The sequence below is a fragment of the Rhincodon typus genome, chromosome 24, assembly GCF_021869965.1.
Source record: "Rhincodon typus isolate 14 chromosome 24, sRhiTyp1.1, whole genome shotgun sequence".
NCBI classification, from domain to species: domain Eukaryota; kingdom Metazoa; phylum Chordata; class Chondrichthyes; order Orectolobiformes; family Rhincodontidae; genus Rhincodon; species Rhincodon typus.
In genome coordinates, this window is record NC_063355.1 from 31674425 (window position 1) to 31690110 (window position 15686).

At 40.6% G+C, this 15686-nt stretch overlaps 1 long non-coding RNA gene across 1 annotated transcript; it reads right to left on the reverse strand.

Moving 5' to 3' along the window:
- Nucleotides 1–5282: 5282 nt before the first annotated feature.
- On the reverse strand, nt 5283–15325 carry LOC125485930. The gene is made up of 3 exons (XR_007264636.1): nt 15282–15325; nt 10610–10678; nt 5283–5305 (listed from the first exon to the last, which is right to left on the reverse strand). It is a non-coding gene; the product is annotated as an uncharacterized LOC125485930 (long non-coding RNA).
- Nucleotides 15326–15686: the final 361 nt, after the last annotated feature.

Consider the following 15686-nt stretch of genomic DNA (forward strand, 5'->3'; position numbering starts at 1 on the left):
AACATGCGTTGTGCGTAGCCATACAGCTCTGCAATATGTGACCCAACATTTCTGGTTTCCCACAGACTCCCCTGCACTTCGCGTCATCAGTCACACGGTTCCCCCTCGATCGTCACGCCTTCGTGGGAAGTGCACCTCTCCTTAACTGTGTTGCTCTTATAAAGAGTCTTGGGAACAACCGTTCATTATTGTTCACCATCTATATGAGACACGATCCGCTTTCAGGCCTCTCAACGTTCAGTAATCCATGTGGCTCAGCATGCGTTTTTTCCAGCCTTCCCTGGCTTCCTCTTTAATATAAACCTCACATTTTTGGACTCTGCCCAGTATGGATATTTCTCTGATGATCAGCTGGTAGGTGTTATGTGTGGCCAGCGCTCTCACCCAGGGTGTGTCTTTTGCCAGCAGTTTCTCCAGCTGCTTCCCCTTCTCAATCGGTATTACTGTCGATAAACTGGGTATACCCAGACCACCATCCTTCACTGCAGCATGCAGGAAGCCAATCAATACATACTTGGGAAGCTGGAACCAACCTCTCTCCGCCTGTCTGATCGTCCATCCAGTGCGTTTAAGGTGTTTCTATGGGCATTGCCCAACATCAGGCTGTACTTCATTTGGGGCACAAGATGATGCCGGACTACTTCCACCTTCTGTTGGGGCTTTAATGGAGCCCTCGACACTTCCTGTATCATTTTGCTTAGTATCTTCCTGTGGGGCAAAGACCCCTGTCCTCTATAGTTTAATCGGATGCCCAGGTACTTTACTTCATTCATTGGGCCCATTGAGAGGATTTCAGAGTCTTCAATCTTTGTCTCGATTCACTTATTAGCCACCGTCATTAGTTTTTTCAAAACAATGATTGAGAGTGTCATAGACTCCCGGGAGTTGATGTTCATCCCCGTGTGTGCTAGTGAGATTGCTAGCTTTTCCAACTTCTCTCTCAGATGTTGTTCATTCTCTGCCAAGACCACCAGATCGTCTGCATAGGCCACAACATCAACTTTTTGGTCGGCAAATTGACACCCGATGCGCCTGTCAGCTAGTTCGATTACTATGTCCATCCCCATTATAAACAGCAGTGGGGAAAGGGGTCTCCCTGTCCGACAACTCAGGTGGCATACACAACCTTTTCCCCCAGAAGGGCTTTACCTTTCTCATAACTGCTCTGAAGTATGGAGACCACTGGGGGTGGAGCTCCAAAACACTCTGCTGCTCTGAATATTGTAATGTGGGATACCGAATCAAACGCCTTTGATACATCAATGAATGCATAGGCAAAGTTATCATACCTTGCGCTTACCTCACGTATTATCACTGTAACCAACTGGGTAGCCTCAAATTCCATCTGTGCATAGGAAGCCAAACGGGAATGATGGCAGATCCAGGCTTACAATCCATTTCTCAGCCAACACTTTGTGGAACACCCTGAGAACCACCGAGGATACATTGATTGATCTCAGATCCATTGGGTTGTTGACCTCCCTCTTGGTACGAGTGTTATCCTTGATACTCTCAGTCTCTGCGGGACATGCTCCAACACCATCATGATGTTAAAATACACTGCCCATACTTTCACATTAGAAGCTGTCATATCCTCTGCCGTGACTCTATCGACTCCGGGGGCAGCACCCCTAAAGGCCAATATGGCCTTCTTCACTTCTTCCACTGCACATGGAACAACCATCCTCCACAGTGTTTCCAGCATTCTTCTTGGTGGTCATAGTTACTCCCGCCGTTTACCCGCGCTTCATTGAATTTCTTCACTTTGACATTCAGAGCACTGGCAGAAATCACATCGCGTCAACACCTGCCTGCGGCCTTCGCAATGCTTTGTTTTAATTGAACAGTCAGATTCCCCTGGTCCACACCAGTTCTAAGTCAGCTGCCTGAGGCCACCCGCCTGCCATGAAAGGACGATGGGCACCGCAGCTGCAACGATTCACAGGAGGGGCCTGTCGTGCATCCAGAGTCACTACTGGCCCCTGGGAGGGGGCAGCGCTTCGTCCAGCTGCGGCACGTGCCCAGCCCCGCTTTGCACCCCAGCCTGACTGACCCAGCCCTTAGAGCCAATCCTTATCCCAAAGTTACAGATCTGACTTGCTGACTTCCCTTACCCACATCGTTCTAATATGCCAGAGGCTGTTCACCTTGGAGACCTGCTGTTGATATGGGTATGTCCCGGCGCGAGATTTACACCATCTCCCCAGGATTTTCAAGGGACAGTGAGAGCTCACTGGATGCCGCCGGAACTGCGACAGTTTCCAAGGGGCGGCACAGTGGCTCAGTGGTTAGCATGATTGCCTCACAGCACCAGGGACCCAGGTTCAATTCTACCCTCGGGCAACTGTCTGTGTGGAGTTTGCACATTCTCCCCATGTCTGCGTGGGTTTCCTCAGGGTGCTCCAGTTTCCTCCCACAGTCCAAAGATGTGCAGCTTAGATGAATTGGCCATGCTAAATTGCCTGTAGTGTTCAGGGATACATAGATTTGGGGGGATGGGTCTGGGTGGGATGTTCTGAGGGTCAGTGTGGACTTGTTGGGCCAAAGGGCCTGTTTCCACACTAGGGATTCTATTCTATGAAAAATAAAAAGATATGTTCAAGCCTTGCTCCCTTTCTTGTTACCTAGGAGCTGGGAATCTACATGTCCCCATTGCTTTCTTCATGGGAATACCTCAGCGAATCAGAGCCAACTTGCCAACAAAACAGTACCCTTTGTACTCCTATAGTATTGTTACAATTGTTGAAATTTGGATTTCTTGTTTTTGTTCTAATGGTTGAAATACAGAAGTTCCAATGACATACCTTGCTTTTCAGCAATATTCACTGAAGAACAATTTTTATCTTTTTCTTACGGAGTTCCTCAGATCTTTGGACTAGAGCATCTCCTAGTGTTCTTCGAAGGCCATCAGAAAAGAGATACTGACAGATAAGCTCGCAACTGCAGTTGTGTTTGACAACTGTTTCTAGGTGCAAATGCCTGACATGGTCAGGTCTAGCCAGGTAAAAATCTTGCCAATATTAATGACCCAGCTCACCGAAGGCTTGCAATTGGACTCCTTGATATGGCTAGTGCATTTTGCTTGTACATTGCCTGGGAAATGGGAACATTAGACCCAAAATTAAAAATTGTACAACAGACTTGGCTTCTGACCTACAGATCACATTCTGGAGCTTCTAATCCTGATCATGGTTGGCGTAGAGGAAAAACAGTTGTCTGTTAATGAATACTATCTGTGTTGAGTGTTTCTATGTTCATACTTCACACACCTGGCCATTGGCATTGGAATTTGTTTAATTAAAATGCAGATTCTGGAGAGCTTTTAGGGAATGACTTCAAGATCAATTGGAGTTGGCCAATGCTCGGCAGGCAGGCATTTTTTTGGGACTGTGGTTGCTATGTTAAAGGGGTGAGTGTGCTTGGAACAGCATAAGTACAGCATATTACAATTGATGAACCCATGATAAGTATATGATAAATGACAGTAGTTTGATTTGCTTTTGGGTTTTACAAGTATATACATTGTAAATTCCAAACTTCAATTTGTTTTATAATAACATAATTATATTCTTTATGAAAAATCAACTCTTACATGATTTTGATTCCCTATTTTTCTCATTCCCTGACTGAAAATGTTGATTCTTATTTAAGGTTGGTATCATGGGTGCTGACAATCCAAGATTTGAATCTAGGATCTCAGATGTGTATTGGGCAGACATACTTAAATATACTGAATTTCCATATACTGAAAGGTACATTTACTCACAAGAATGGGAATGTCTATTTTAAAAAAATCTTACATTTAGGAGTATAACCTGGCAACATTTTGCATTATAAATTCCTACAGTCACCTTTATGATGATACCAAGGGCATGCTAACTTCAGTTTGTTGGGAAGATGAGGAAAATGTTTTTTTTCTCCTTGGAGCAGAGCAAGTTAAGGGCAGATTTAGTAATTTTAGATTTAAGCAACTCAGTTAAACATTCTGAGATCAATGATTCAGTGATTAGTTGCTAATGACTTCTGAAAATAAGAGTTTAAAATGCATTTTCTGTTTTTTCCACAGATGCAATAAAGTTTTAGATTTTTAGAAGAAGAACAATGGATGTTATATAAAGCACTGTATAGATTTAGACGATGGTTTTATATTTTGAAATAATTTAAAATTATGACCATGATCCTTAACAATTTACAAATACACTAGCTAGCATTGCTTTACATCATGCCATGAGGATATCAGCTCTAGAAATGAGAGATACAGGTGAAGATACATCACATGCTCCCCGCAAGATGCCTCTGATATGCATTTTAGTCACTCCACGTTTTCTTTGTGTTTTCTTAATTGATTTTTCTTGGCTGGTTCTTGCAACACCATATTGTAGAAAACTGTGAAAAGCATTTTTTTTTGGTAAGACTAAGCAAAATATTTCCGATGATGGAGATTTAAAACGCAAACTGAAATTTTGGAAGCACCCAACAGATCAGGCAACATCTGTGGAGACAGCAAAAAAGTGACGACAGTCTTTGATGCCACTGAGGAGATGGGGGGTGTGGATCAACTGCATTATGTACATTAGGACAAGAGGGTATGAGAAAATGAGGGTACATTTAGTTTTGCGATTGTACGTAATGCACTTTTAAGATGGGATAATTTTCATAATAAAGATGATGTGTTTAATTGTACCAAAATTTATATTTATTATAATGTTTTGTTCATAGTGTTTGTGGGACGTCCCCAGACAATTTTCATACACAAGTGTGACTTCTTGGCTGACACATTTACCCAATACCAGACGAGGAGATGTTTACTTGGATGGAATATTGTTCCTGTTACTGTTAATCAATTATCAACCTTTAGTTTATTTTTTACATTACAATAAGGACTACACTGAAATGCACAGTATTGGTTGTAATGAGCTTTGAGAAGGCTTGTGGCCATAAAACCTGCTATACTATTGCAAGTCTTTTTTACTAGTAAAGAATAAGAATCAAATATGTCAGCCTTGTACAGATTTTCAGATTACAACAAAAATGTTTAAAATCTTTTAGGAATTCTGAAACCGCTTCATTATTTCCAAGATTAACAAAGTAAGTGTTGGAATTTGATTACTTCAGGCAATTGACTAATTAATCAGTGATATTAAAAGCTAATTCATATCTTACAATCACATTGATACTAAATATTATACTTTTATTTTAGTAATCTAGATGATAATACCAGATTCATTGTTGGACAATTTGCAAAGATCCATTTGTAGGTTTTTTTCTAGTCCCAGTTCATGCTGTTGCTGAAAGGTTTTCTCATCTGAAATTAAGAGACACATAAAATAAATGTTTTTAATGTGATTCTATCTTGAAGTGTTATCAGTTCCAATTAAGTGAAGACAAAAGAGCTGGTCATTGACTTCAGAAAGCAAGATGGAGGGCATGCCCATCTACATAAATGGCGCTGAAGTGGAGGTGGTCAAGAGTGTCAACTTTCTAGGAATGATGACCACCAACAGTCTGTCACGGTCCACCCACGTTGATCTAACTCTTTGTGCACCTTCTCTGCAGCTGTAACATTGTATTCCTCTAAGAGTTTGAAGTAGATTTATAGCTCGGATTGTGGATGTTGTGGTTGGTTGGCTCAACCGAGCTGGTTCGTTGTTCCGCTAACATTTCATTACCCTGCTAGGTAGCATCATCAGTGCAGCCTTGTCATTATTAAATGGACCAAACTAGAGGAGACATGCAAACTAATAAACAACACCCTCACCGGAATCCGATTCAGCAGAGAAGAGGAGAAGAACGAATGGCTCCCATTCCTGGACATCATGGTGGAATGCAGGACAAATGGGGAATTCCTAACAAAAGGTACACAGGAAAGCCACACACACTGACCAAGTACTTAATTTCGACAGCAACCACCCTAACACACACAAACGAAATTGCGTGAGAACATTATTTAAAAGGGCAATAACACACTGCAGCAGCACAGAGCTATGCCAAGAAGAAGAAGAGTACCTCTTCCAGGTATTCAAAGACAATGGATACCTGAAAAACTGGGTCAGAACATGCCTATCACATGAACGACACCAGGAAGATACTACATGCCCTGACACACTCACCACGCTACCTTACATCAAGAACACATCTGAACTGACCACAAGACTCCTACAACCACTGGGCATCAGAGTAGCACACAAACCCACATCAACCCTTCACCAACTGCCCACCCAAAACAAAGACCCACTACCAACTATGGACAGGACCAATGTCATATACAAGATTCCCTGCAAAGACTGCAACAAACACTACATTGGACAAACAGGAAGGAAATTAACCACAAGGATACACAAACATCAATTGGCAACAAGAAGACATGACCAATACTCACTCATCTCCATGCACATGGATAAGGAGAACCACCAATTCGATTGAGACAACACCAAGATCCCGGGACAGGCAAAGCAGAGACAAGCCCAGGAATTCCTACAAGCCTGGTACTCCACTAAGAAAGCCATCAATAAACACAGGGCTCGACCCCATATATACTCCATTGCGAAGGAAAACCGGAAGTGAGGTAATCCAGCTCAACGCACACCAGAGTTTAAATAACAGGCGGGAAAACACAACAGCGCTTTATTGGAGGCTGCACTAATGATGTTACCCAGCAGGGTAATGAAATGTCTGCAGAACAATGAACCAGCTCAGCGAGCCAACCAACCACAACATTATATTCCTCGCTCTGTTCTATTACCCCAATGCACTTTGCATGGTATGGCCTGCCTGTACTGCATGCAAAAAAAAACTTCTAACTGTGCCTAGGTACATGTGATAATAATAAATCAAATTAAATTGAAATAATTTCTTCAATTACATGTTTTCAATGGCAGAGAAGAGGTATAATGGAATATACAAAGGAAAACTTACAAGGCTGATGTCATGACCACAGAGCATAATCCCAGATCACCAATGGTCACATTGAACTTTTAATTATAACATGCGGGATTGCTTTTTTTAATAATAAGGACATACAGCCAAAAAAAAAATTGAGCATGCAAATTCTGAGCAATGTAATTCAGTCGCGCATGGATTATCCTCAGGCTTGAGGGAGACTTTGGAATCTTAAATCTGATGGGTGTCAAGGAAGCTTCAAAGGGGAGGACTTCCAAAGGAGAAAAGCACTGTAAACTGAACTGTGAGTTAACATGATGAAAGAAATTCAGCAGTCTGGCCAGAAACATGTTTACGATTTTTCCTTCCAAGAATATGAAGAACCTTTGAAGAATCTGGGTTAAAATCCAATTTCAATCTTGAACTGTGTGTGTTAATGGGTGGAAGTGTGTTCTGTGAAGGTCACAGCCAAGAAAACCCCAAAAGCAGTATTTCTCTTTCTTTTAGCTGAAGCAAGTGCAACAACAGTCAAAAGGAAACAGGACAAAGACCTTTCAGCTGACCTACAAAGCCAAAAATCTCAAAACCAACCGCATACCTATCAACGTCAGTGCAACTAACATCACCCATTGCAATAACCATGGGAAGGAAGGACAGTAAAAGGGTTACTGGACAAATCAGTTCTCAAGGAAGCAATGACAACAATAAAGATTTGGTAGCAGAGGAGGTTAATTCCATGCATGATGCTGGGGATAGCATGCAAATCATAAAAAGTAGGCATTGAAGCTTGCAGTAAACGCTTTTGAAATGGCAGTGCAGACACTATGACAAATAGGCTCTAAACTCTAAACTTTCTAAACCGTAAATAATTTCAAGGTCAGTGTTGGAAGGGAAATAAAAATTAATCAGGTTTTCTCCTAAATCCTGCTGGATTGTGAGTGTAGATACTTGCTGAATCTGGAACAGCTTCATCTGTGACATTCCCTCCTCAGCTATGAAACAGACCAAAGATAGGTGTGGGAGAAATACAGTGTTAGAAAAAGAGCTGTTCAACTGGGGCAGATTTCATTTGAACAATATTGGGACCAGTGTCCTGGTGAATTATCTAATTAGGGTTGAAGATAGGGCTTTCAACTAATTAGTGGGGGGGAGTAAGGTTCAATTGAAAGGTAGTTTAAAAAAATCAAGATGATCAAGTGTGATAGGAAAGGGTAGAAAATATACACAGAATACAACAGCAATTACAAATAGAGGGAACAATAATGGTAAAATGTCAAACAGTAAGGTTCTTTATCTGAATGCATGTAGCATTTAAATCAAGATAGATGAATTTTTGGTACAAATAGAAATAAATATGATTTGATAGCTAATATTGAGACATGGTTAAAGGGTGACCAAAACTGGGAACTCAATTTTCAAGTACATTCAACATTCAAAAATAATAGGCAAAACGGAAAAGAAGGTGCATGAGCTTTGTTAATAAAGGATGGTATCGGTGTGGTAAAGAGCAGTGACATAGGTAGGATAGATCATTAAGCAAAATCAGTTTGGGTGGAAATGTCAAATGACAAGGGAAAGAACTCATGGATGGCAGTCATCTGTAGGTCCCAGAGAGTTGCCTCACTGCAGGGCAGAGTATAATTCAACAAATAATAGCAATATGTAAGAAGGGCACAACAATTGTCATGGGCGATTTTTCATCTGCATATTGACTGGACAAATCAGAGGGCAAGGGTAGCATGGAAGACAAATTTTTAGAGAGCATCCGGAATGCCTCTTATAGCACCATGTTGCATAAACACACCCTGGAACAGACTATTTTAGATCTAAAACTCTGTAGTGAAATAGGATTAGTAAGAGATCTCATTGTTAAGAATCCTGTACGGGGTATTGATCACAACACAGCAGAATTACAAATTGAAAGGACAGCAACTTGGGTCTTAAATTAGTGTCACCAACTTAAATAAGGGCAATTATGGAGGAATGAAGACAGTGTTGGGTAGGCAGGCTGCGATAGTAGACTAAGGGGAAAGTCAGTAGATGGGAAATGCAGACACTTAAGCAGATATTTTATAATAATCAACAAAAAATTCTTCTGGTCAAAAAAGAGACTCAATGAGAAAGGTGAACCACCGTGGTTAACAAAGATGGTCAAGGAGAGTATCCGATCCAAAACTAAGGGGCAACAAAGTGGAGAAAACAAGTGGTAGGCAAGAGGATTTGGAACCTTTTAGGAACCAGCCGCAAATAACGAAAAGGCTAATACAGGTGGACAAAAATGATTATCATAGTAAATTGACAAGAAATATAAAAATGAACAGCAAGAGCTTCTATTGGTGTGTAAAAAGAGAGAAGCTTAAAATGAGTGTGGGACTCTTGGTGAATGTAAGTGGGAATTGATAACAAGAATAGGGAAATGGCAGGCAATTTAAACCAATATTTTGTATTGGTCTTCATGGTGGAGGATACTATAAACACCTTAAAGGTAATAGATAAGCCAAGTGCTAATGGGAGGAAAGATTTTGTAACAATCTCTACCATGAGAGACATTATGTTACCAAGACCTCATGGCCTCTATCCAAGGGGTTTAAAGTATGTGACTGCAAAGATAATAGAAGCATTGGTCAAAATATTCCATAACTCTCTGGATTCTGGGAGGTTCCAGCATATTGAAAAACTGCTAATGTGAGACCTCTGTTCAAGAAGGAAGAGAGGCAGAAATAGGAAACTACAGACCAATTAGCGTAAAATCTATTGTTGGGAAAATGCTTCTGTCTATTATTTCTGAAGGCTTTGCAGCTTCCATAGGCTGCTGTTCAGTGGGTCAGTGAAAATACCGAGGCCCAGCTTCACAGGAGTGGCAATATGTCAAAAGGAGTAGGATGTATTGAATTGTCCCTGAATGTCAACACACCTGCACATTCACAGACCACTTCAGCCAATTCTCACTATGCTGACAGTTGATTAACTAGACTAGGCTGCCACTGCAGCAGTTAAGGTGTAGTAGTCTGTGGCCAGGTCTTCACAGGTTCAAGAACCCAAAAGTAATTAATGAGCCACAAGCTTCATGAAGCTGCCACAACAGGAAGAGAAGCCTTCTACTAGTTCTTCTCAGACAACCAGGTGGTGACTTCCCACAGTTTAAAGTAAAGCACTATAAGTTATATAAATGGAAGGTGTTTATTTAGTTTTACACTAAATTAATCATCATCATGATTTTTGGCACTTCAGTTTACAGTGTGATTTTGTTGCAGCATTTGAGTCTGTATTGTCAGAATGTCATTGATATAAAATTTGTCTGATGGCTTCAGGTTGAAATTTTGGTGAAGCACGTAACTAAGACTGTTATGCAAAGGGACTCTCTAGATTTTCAGGTAGTAGTGTGAAAATCTCAGCTGATTCAGAATAGTAAACTGCATCAGCACAATACCAAGGATGCTGCCTTGTTCTTCCAAACTATTCATATATGTTTGAAATAAATTGTGGGACTCAATTTCAATTTTTATAGAGTAATTTTAATATGCAATAGTCATAATATTTAGAAAAGAACATTTAAACTATATTAATTATGAAAATATTAACAATAACAAACTACTATATTGAGCAGCTTTAAATGGGCTAGGATTAGAACAACTCTATAAACCTCATTCCCTTGTTCTTTCTCTGTAGTCCTACTAATTGTTTCACAAGATGAGGATCAAATACATTACAACTTCAAGAAAAAAAATACCTGAACCAAACCGTGGTATTTTCATCTCTGTCTGGATACTGGCATCACTCTGCTCAACTTTATTTCCACCTGAAAATGGAAGTCAGAACTCTTTGGAATGATATGACACTGAAGAATCAGTTTCTGCACTTTCTTCATAGGATCATATATAGAATCATAAACATATCCTCTAAGGGCAATTAGGTAACATTTTGATTAAAACCTACTTTCTTAGGCCATATATTTAACCAAGCTAATATTAAAAGTCATAATTGACTTGACAACAAAATAATGGGAAAAAATGTCAAACCAATCTAAAGAGACTTGGAGCTTGTCATGGTTGACATGGGCTCTATTTCCCCAGCTTTTGATCTTCCTTTCAAAACTTCCTTCATTTTATTCCTCAAAAATCAAAATGGGCTCAGAGGTGGTAAGGCTCAGCTCGTGACCAAAATGCGTACTGGGAATACCACTGTTGTTGCATGTTTCAGTATGTTATCACATTGCTTAGCAAATACAGATCTGTGCAGTTGATTACTTGATGGTACAGATGTCATTTAATATAGACAGAAATGTCTTTTCCAATGCTGATTCCTCAGGTGTCTGTCCTTACTTCAATCCACTCATGTATATCTATTATTACCATATCCTACAATAGATTTTCTTGCAAATCCCATGTGATTATCTTTGGGTTCTGGGAGAGGTGTATGCAGATGGTGCTAGCACTGGGACCGGGAGGGGGGCAGTAGCTCCTTGGCAAGCAATCAGAACAGGTCCTCCCTGTATGCAAGTCAGGAGCAGTTCCTCCAATTGAAGGCTGATTTTCTTTTACATTTGCTGCTGAGCCTATCAGCATCAAAAGCGGGAAACAGTCAGCCTGTGACTGATGGGGCAGTTTGAAGATAAGTGTGCCACTTACTTGCCATTAATGCAGCTTTGCTTGTTGAGAACTGCTGAGTACAGTGCCAGTGTTAGCATTGCTAAGACTGGCTCTAAGCATTGGTGACTGCTGTTGGCTGGGACCTGGAGCTGTCACCCAGTACAGGAGAAAGGGAGGAAATATGGAAGAGACTACGAGACGTGGGAGAGGAAAGGAAGGAGGAAGCTGCAAGAGAAAAGATGTGGTTGCTAGGGATGGGGTGGTATAAAGGAGGCTACCAGCGTTGCGCAGGGTGAAAGGGTGGCATGGGGTGAAGGAGGAAGCTATAAGGGGGGAAATGAAGGAGGTTGTAAGCTGCGGCAAAGAAGGATGCTGCAATTGGGAGAGAAGAAGGAAGCTCAGGCTGAAAAGATGTGTTACTGTGATGCTTAATATGAACGATCCAGGTTATGGGCAGTTGTCTGGCAAAGCCAGGATTGTAAAGTGTAAAGTGTGTAAAGTAAAATTTAAAATTGAGCTTTCAGTGAACTTCATAAACAAAGTCATCTAATACAAAAGCAAAGAAGTTTTTCTGAGTATATATAAAGTTGTTTGACACCAATGTGCTTATGGTTTGCAAAGTCAGAAGTGATACGACACCAGGTTATAGTCCAACAGGTTTATTCTGTAGAATCTGGAACAATTTGTTTGGAATGAAGGATGGCTAATGTAACCCCACTACTTTAAAAAAGGAGGCAGAAAGAAACAGGGAATTGTAAAATGGTTAGCCTGACATTGGTAGAATGGAAAATGCAAGAGTCCGTTGTAAAAGATTTGATAGCAAAGTACTTTGAAAACAGTGACAGGATTGGACAGAGTCAGCATGGATTTATGAAAGGGAAATCATGCTGCGCAAATCTACAGGAATTTATTAAGGATGTAACCAGTCAAGTATTTAAGGGGGAGCCAGTGCATGTGGTTCACTTGGACTTTCAGAAGGCTTTCAATAAGGTCCCACATAGAGACTGGCATGTGAAATTAAAGTACATGGTATTGTGGGAAGGCAATGGCCTGGTGGTATTATCGTTGGACTGTTAATCCAGAGACCCAGATAACATTCTGCGGACCCGGGTTCAAATCCCGCCATGGCAGATGGTGGAATTTGATTTCAATAAATGTCTGGAATTCAGAGTCTAATAATGACCATGAATCCATTACTGATTGTTGGAAAAACCATCTGGTTCACTAATGCCCTTTAGGGAAGGAAACTGCCATCCTTACCATGTGACTTCAGATCCATAGCAATGTGGTTGACTCTTAACTGCCCTCTGGGCAATTAGGGATGGGCAATAAATACTGCCGAGCCTGCGATGCCCTCATCCCGTGAATAAATAAAAAGGAAGAATATACTAATTTGTACAGAGAATCTGTTACCAGACAGGAAACAAAGTGCATGAATAAACAGGTGGCAGGCAGTGACCAGTGGGGTAGCATAGGAATCATTGCTTAGACTACAGCCATTCACAATGTATATTAATGATTTAGATGAAGGAACTAAATATAATGATATGGTGGCTTTCATAGCAAGAGGATTCAAGTACAGGAGCAGGGATGTCTTGCTACAATAATAGAGGGCCTTGGTGAGAACACACCCAGAATCATAGAATTCCTACAGTGTGGAAGCAGGCTACAGCATCCCACCCTGACCCACCTCCCTATCCTACCCCTGTAATCCTGCATTTTCCATGGTTAATTCACATAGCCTGCACATCCCTGGACCTATGGGCAATTTAGCACAGCCAATCCTCATTCTTCTAAACTCCAGTGAATGTAGTCCTAACTGATCCAGTCTCTCTTCATACATCAGTCCTGCCATCCCAAGAATCAGTCTGGTAAATCTTTGTTGCACTCTGTCCATAGCCATAGCATCCTTCCTCATATAAGGAGACCAAAACTGTACGTAATACACCAGGTGGCAGGGTGGCTCAGTGGTTGGCACCTGGGTTCTCTCCTGGTGCACTCCCAGGTGACTATCTGTGTGGAGCTCATACATTCTCTCCATGTCTGTGTGGATTTCCTCCAGGTGCTCTGGTTTCTTCCCGCAGTCCAAAGATGCATATTATATTCACTGGAGTTTAGAAGAATGAGGGGGTTCTCATAGAAACATGTAAAATTCTAAAAGGAATAGACAGGGGTGTTCCTGATGTCTGGGGAGTCCAGAACCAGGGGTGACAGCCTAAGGATATGGACATCTAGGACTAGATGAGGAAAAATGTCTTCACCAAAAGTGTGATGAGTCTGTGAAATTCTGTGCCACAGGAAGGAGTTGAAGCCAAAACACTGAATGTTTTCAATATGGAGTTAGATATAGTTCTTAAGGATCAGAAGGGTATGGGGGGAAAGAAGGAACAGGGTACTGAGTTGGTTGATCTGCCACGATCATATTGAATGGTGGAGCAGGCTCGAAGGGCTGATTGGCCTACACCAGCTCCTATTTTCTATGTCTCCACAACTATTGATGGTTTTACCTTTAGCCATATAGGCTTTAAGCTCCCATCCTCCAACCTTTTGACTTTCTGTTCTCCGTCAAGATTATCCTTAAAATTCACCCCTTAGAAAGAATCTTAGTGATCTTTCCTAATAGCTGTTCCTTTGGATTGTTATCCACTTTATCTGATTTGTCTACTTCTGTAAAGCATCTTGTAATTCTTGTCAAATGCAACAGCTAAACCTTTGTGTTTTCATAATTTTCCCACATTACACCATTGACCCTCTCATCCAACCCATCTTCAAAGTCATCACTATAGGCTTAGAAAAATTCCAGGCAAGTTTCAAAATGATGAATTTTCTTCAGAACTAGAAAAAAAACAAACAATTTAAGAAAGTTCAAAGACAGGGCTGTGTGCTGAGACGTGGGGAGGAAAAAACAAAAATAAAGATCATTATTGAGTAGAAGGCAAGAGAGATTAATTGTCAGACAACTGATGCAAGTCAAGGGAGATAATAATATAAAGAAACAACAGATGGGTCTGGAGAAAGTATAAATGGGAATTAATTTATATGGAGTTTCATTAGAACAGCATAGGAAATTAATGACAGAGGTCAAAGTGTGAGTCACGTTGAGGTTAAGTAACAGATGCTCAAAGTTCAAAGACACACATGGGGATTGAATGAAAAATCTGTTCAGTAAAGCAATTACCCAATCTGTGTTAGATCTCCTCAGTGTGAGCAGTGAACACAGCAAGTTAAACTGAGAAATGTACAATTAAGTTGCTGTTTCACCCGAAAGGCAATGGAGGAGCCTGTCAATCATTAAGAGGGGGGGGGGGGGGGGGGGGATGGCGGTGGGTGGGTGGAATTGATTTGAGGATAAAGAAAAACTTATGGGAAACCCTGACATATAAGGTGGCATCATCAGAACAAAGATAGAGAAACAGAAACTGCAATAAAGGAATGGTATTTACAGAAATCCTATGAGATACATTATGGATCTGAATGTACCATGAATAGGATTGTGATGGTAGGAGCATGCAAATGTCCCAGGAACTGAGAGTAATAAGATTTCAACATGTGGAGACATTGCAGTCACTAACACATTCTATTCAACTAGACAAATATATTTTCTTAGTTAATCCATTAGGTTAGAACAAAATCTTGGTGCTTTGTTTTAAATGTCTTCCTCCAAAATTGTGAAGAGAAAGGTAATCTGAACATTTTAAACATGTTTTTGCTAATATTGCCAATTTTGATTTATAGTGTATCAAGACCTGCTGCTCTTAAAGTAAGAGACGGGAGATGCAGTGAGATCTTTAAGGAAAAATATGTCATTTTTACCTGATTCCGTGGTTTGAGTGCTGGCATCATTAAGTAAAGCTCTGATCTGCTGAACACGATCTTTATCTATATGAGCAAACAGCATACACAGATGTATTTGTTGTGAAATCAATTTTTGTAATCACTTATACAATTGATTCTATTTGCATTAATAGTAGAGCCAATTTTCCTAGCTTATACAGTTTGCTGTTATTATTGTCAAAGGCTCAAATGATGATAATTAGTTTGTATTTGATGCCAGGGGTTGTTTGGCAGTGATGTTGGTTGTGTGGGGTAGTTGAAGATTTCAAGGTTAAGTTGTAAAAGAAAATCAGTTCTACTGTCCATAAATTTAAATGCTGTAAACAAAGTAACTCTCAATTTTATTAGACTACCAGAGGCTTCTCCTACCAGGCTCTATATTCC